Consider the following 6,000-nt stretch of genomic DNA (forward strand, 5'->3'; position numbering starts at 1 on the left):
AAGAATTCTATTAGTGTACTTTATTTTTCTTTAGAGTTCTATTTCTAGCAATGATATATATTACAATTCCAGGAATGTTGAGCAGAAGAAGGAGAAGATAAAATCTAAAATAAATTTAAATATTTTTAAAATATGGGAATGATAACAATTTAATCATTTCATTTACATACTATACCTAATTAAAAATTTTGACTATGATATCAAAATGCAAAAAAATTTGAATATAACACCAAAATGTAGTTCTTTTTCTGATAAATTAACTTACCCATAGGTTATATTAGACTTTGTATATATTGTATAGCATTAAAATGATGATGTTTTATTTTTTCTTTTAATTCTTAAAAATTTATTTATTTTTCTGGCCTTGCAGTTAAAACATCTGTTACAATGTTGAATGGAAATGGTGAGAGTTAATATCCATGCCTTGCCCTTATTTCAAAGGGAAAACATAACATTTCACCATTAAGTATGATGTTTATATAGATTTTGTTAGCTATGTTTTTTTCTGAAAACAGAGTTTCCTATTTATTTATTTTTTTAGTTGTAGAGGGAGGGACACACAATATCTTTGTTTACTAATTTATTTTTTATGTGGTGCTGAACCTCAAACCAGTGCCTCACACATGCTAGGCAAGCACTCTGCCACTGATCTACAGCCCCAGCCCCAAGTTTCCTATTTTTAGTTGATATATTTTTTAAAAATCATGATTCAATATTCAACCTTATCAAATGTTTTTTTTTTCTGTATTTATTGAGATGATCATATCTAGTTTCTATTTTTTATTTCTGTTAATATGGAAATTCTGTGGATGAGTTTTCAATGTTAAACCAGTTTTGCATTTTTTAATGGTGCTTATAAACTCCAAAATGACAATTTAGAAAACCATCAATTTTTTCATACTTGCATTGTTTCTTTTTTCCTCTTTTCTTCCTCTTCTTCTTTTTTCATTGCTGCTTTTTTAAAATAAATATTTGATTCCTCTGGAATTTATTTGACATAAAGAGTGAAAAATGAATTCAGCCTGTTCTTACAACTCATATTTTCATTAATGTTTACTTTCACCAATGATTTGGTAGGAAAATTTTATGATATAGTGAATTCTTATATACAAATAGCTCTATTATATTCTGTATGGATATTTATCATAATATGTGATCACGCTAATCCACCTTTATTATTCCTTTTTAATGTTCCTGTACATTTTCACCCATTCACTTTTCCATGTCAGTACTATAGGTCAATATCTTCCTATGTACAGTCTTCTTAGCTTAATAAATCATTCTTTGTAACTCATATTGGTGCTATAGCATACGTATTGTATCACATGAAATAATTTTGGCAAAAGTAATAGTAAATGGATCTACATTGTATCATATAATAGAATTCTGCATAGAGGATAGATTCAGGGTTAAGTTAGTAATTCAATGGTATTATCAAAGGTCTGTCTTCATTACCATTGTCGGCATTCTTCTGCATCATGGTATTATTTCCAGATATCACTTTCAGGCTAAATTGTCTATAAAAAGAAATTTCCCTGTCTTGACTTTATTATTTAGGTGTCTTCAAAATTTCCCAACAGGGTTGTGGCTCAGCAGTAGAGTGCTTGCCTAGCACACATGGGGCACTGAGTTTGATCCTCAGCACCACATAAAAATAAACTAAAGGTTATTGTGTCCACGTACAACTAAAAATACAATTCCCAACAGCCCTTAGGTATGTGTTCTTTATATTTCATTGGTCAGAATTGCAGCACACTGTGAACAGTTTTCAAACAAAAACTGCTTGCCATTATATACTTAGAGAACAATCAGGAAATACCCCTTTGGGTCTAGATAGAGATCTAATCTTTCTTAAACACCATAAGCATTTAAAATTGGGCAAAAAACTCAAAGTGTCCTTCACAAAGAAAAAGTGGGAAGATACCTATTGAATTGGCAAGGATCACTGGTGCATCTTCATAGTAGAAAAACATGAAATTAAATCTGGGCTTTCAATGCAAAGGTCATCAGTAACCATTATCATTAATAATAGGTATTTAATGAAGTGCCCTTTGTGACACCAGTGAATAAATTTACTTATATTCAGAAAATATTAACTAAATATTCATTTTATCAATTATAAGATTTCACTTTTTAGAAGTCAAAGCAAAATGAAATATCAACTAGCATTCAAAACTAGTATTATGGATTAGGAATGTTTTAAACTCACAAAGCAAGTCATTACTATAGCATTTAAGGTTTCTGCTTCCTTTATCCCAGTTTTCATTCACAGAAAAAGATTTTTATTTTATATAGTATCTCTTCCTCAAATAGAAAATCAAAATATTTAAGACTATAAAGATTTTCAAAAGCAAGATAATAATTTTAGCATAAAATATTTTCTAGTGTTATGCTCGAATTCAGGACCCCTAAAAGACCACCAGAGACCAAGATCCTTGTAAGCAGCAAAGAGGTGTTTATTGTGAACTAGCTTGTTCCTCCGCACACACAGCAACTGGTGACGCTGAGAGGCCCCGAGCCCAGGGTTTGCAGCAGTTTTATACCCTCTTTGGGGAAGGCAGGGCCTTCACATACATCATAGCATCTCTTAGCAAATCTTTACACACTGCTGGAAACTCTAAAACATGATTAGCACATTCACTGGCGGGAACAAGTTGGGTAAGGGTGATTGGTTAGTACAAGAGGGGGATTCGTTTGAACTGATTTGTTTAGGCTACGAGGGGTGTACGTGCTGAACTACATGGTTTCCCAACATGTTATCAACCACCATAAACTACTGGAAGGGTCATCTGGCATCTCAGGTATTTTCCCTGCCTCATGCATATTGGTGGTTGGTAGGGAGTTGCTATGGATCCTCACCTAGCCTGACTGAGTCAGGGACACCTGGCTCCACAGATCTCTCCTGTTATTTGTAGATAAACAACTCAGCAGGGTGGGTATGTGCCTAGGAATGCTCTGTGGGTCTTTCTAAGGACAAGGGTCACTCCCCCTTCCTTGGACAGGCTTTGCTCTGAGAGAGGCTGGTTTTTCATTATCAGTACTGTCTTAGTCCATTTAGGCTGCTGTAACAAATTACCACATACTCAGTAACTTTTTCACAACTAAAATTTTTTGTCATACTTCTGGAGGCAAAGCTCAAGATCAAGGCAGCTGGAGATTTGGTGTTCAGTGATAGCCTACTTTCTGACTTAAACATAGTGACTTCTTGCTGTGTCTTCACAAGGTGGAAGGAATGAGGAACCTCTTACAGTGTTTCTTTTATAAGAGCATCAATTTTATTCATGAAGGATTTTTGTCATGATCTAATCACCACCCAAAGGTACCACCTCTTAACACCACTATTTTATGTTTAGAATTTTAACATATGAATTTGAGGAGGACACGAATAGTTAGACCATCTCACATATAAAACATGGAGCTGTTCTGGTTGTAAACATGGTAGTTCTTATCAGTCTTCTTTTTTTTTGCCCTTTGTATTAACTGTATGTGATTCACTTGTGGTTGACTCTGAGACAACTCTGTAGAACTTTCCAACAAAAAAAAAGTTCTACATATGACCTGTAGAATATAACCTGTAGAATAAAGTATTTGGGGGATTTCAACATCGGTAGGTAGCCTTCAGCCACATTTCTTCTCCATAATTTCCTACTTCAGTTGAAAGTGTAGTCTATAATAATAAGGAAATAGAAATTCAGACTCACCATCTGGAAGTGACTCCCTTTCATGTTTTATTAAATTTATTTATTTTAATTTGTTATATAACTTGTACCTTCTCTGTTGCCAATTTTTAGTGGATTCGAGAAAGAGAAAAAAAAAAAAAAAACAACCCTGCAGAATGATCCTATAAATGTTTTTGTTATCTTACTGAACTTTTGGGATTTGACTTAGGAAACAAATTTTTCCTCAGAGTGATGATATCATAGGGAACATTTCTTCTTTCAGGCTGATTATTTTCATTCAACTCATTCTGGTCATTGATTGAACACTGTTATCACAAGCATGCCACTTAAGAATCCATTTGAAATTAATGATGGTGTTGATCTAGCTCTTAACATAGAAAGCCCATGTTATCAAAGCTAGAATTATTAGAACTAATCTCATATATATATATATTTTGTACAGAATACAAGGATTAATATGACTGGCTTGTTGACAGATGGTGCTGTGGACTAATAATGGTGGGTGGGTCGTTTTTCTAGACTAGAGCTGACCTTACCAGGAAAATAGAATGAGAAAAAAAAAAAAAAAGGTCTTTTGGGATTTTTGCATTAGTTTGAAATTAGATTATATCATGTAATTTTAATTGATATGTTTCCTAGAATTATATCCTACTAAAGTCCCTCAGTATTGTGATTTTCAATTTATGGTCAATGATGAAAGCTTCAAAAATAGTATTAGCATTTTTTTCTGGTGAATTGTATCGTATACTAAACTTTTCCCAGTAAAACATAATATAAGCATAGATGGATATTTCTTTGAATACTTTTAATGACAGTTAAGAAGTTGACAGTATTGAAAATAGCAACAGTAACTACATTAACAACATATTTGTGTTTCTTCCATGGAGTTCAAAACAAAATGTAAATTATATCTAATTGTTCATCTTGACTCAGAAAAGAGATTTGGAGTAGGTCATTTTCTGTACCTTGCTGAAAGGAATGATTATTCCCTGTACTGCTTCAGCCTTATGAGATACTCAGAAAAAATCCCCATTATCATTCTGCTTCAAAATCAGTAAAAAATATTTCCATTTATGTGTGGAATTTAATAATGTTTACTGAGGTCGAAGAATGGACTCTTGTGTCATCCGTGTTTCTGCCTCTAGCATACTTTCCCTAAATAAAACCTTTAAAGTAAATTAGATTTATAAATATGTGGAAAACAAATAAATCTATAAACATTTATAAAATTAAAATGGAAGCCTTCTTCATCCTACTTTTTTTAAATGATATTGTTAGTAAATTTCTTGTAAATCCTTCCACATGTATCTTTTAAAATCTTTTGATAAATATTTTATTAAATGTGAAATACATATATCTTGCATATATATCTTACTGGATTGCCTCCAAGTAAACACACCTGTGTATCTGTGACTGGATACTCTCTACTGCACTATTTGCCCATTGAAACATCCAAGCTTGGATATATAACCTTTGGTTTTAATAATATATCAATCTGAGTTGAATTAGATCCCCCAAATCCAAACCACATTTCAGGAGAGGAGTTTGTATGATAAACTTATTACACAGTGAGGAGGAGATCAGAGAGTACCCTCTATGGGCCAGGGATATAATGAGGCCAAAGAGGAGGGGGTAATATGAACATGCTCAATTTTTCATCTTAAGTTTACCTGAAAGGTAAGTGAAAGGAAAGCGAGGAACCCGGAGTTGGGCGAGCAAGAAATTAAAGACAGAGACCAGGTAGAGCTGACAGAGAGAGGCAATACAGGCTTGGGTTCTGTGACTTTTATGGGGCAGGCTCAGGGATTAGAGCCAGGTGGGTCCAATGTGGGCAGTTAAGGGTGGGGTTGGTATGAGGGAGTGGTGAGCCTTTCTCAGAAATGCCCTATGGTGGGAAAGCAAAACTTTTTCCTTAAAATGGAGGCTGTCACTTAAGATGGCCATCCAGATGCTAAGTAAGGATCTTACTGTAAGTAATTATTTCTACCTACTCCCTGTCTTGTTCCTGCCCCAGGAAAGAAGATGGAGAGAGAGGACAGAGAGAAATTTGAAGTGTGATTCCCACATTATCACTTTCCTGGAGCCAGAAGAGAAATTCCTTTCTTTACATGGAAATACAAGGAGCGGAGAATAAGTTAAAACATAAAAATTATGTTAACAATTTAATCTTTTCTTTTTATATATAAGAGAACCTTGAAAACCCCCAAAAGAAAAATAGATAATGGCCAAGGACAAGCTATTAATCTGGGACACATTCTGTTCACTGATAGAAAAGTAGATAAAAATATCAAGAACTAAGACTGGCAACTGAATTGGTGTC

Source organism: Marmota flaviventris, chromosome X (genome assembly GCF_047511675.1).
Source record: "Marmota flaviventris isolate mMarFla1 chromosome X, mMarFla1.hap1, whole genome shotgun sequence".
Taxonomy (NCBI): Eukaryota; Metazoa; Chordata; class Mammalia; order Rodentia; family Sciuridae; genus Marmota; species Marmota flaviventris.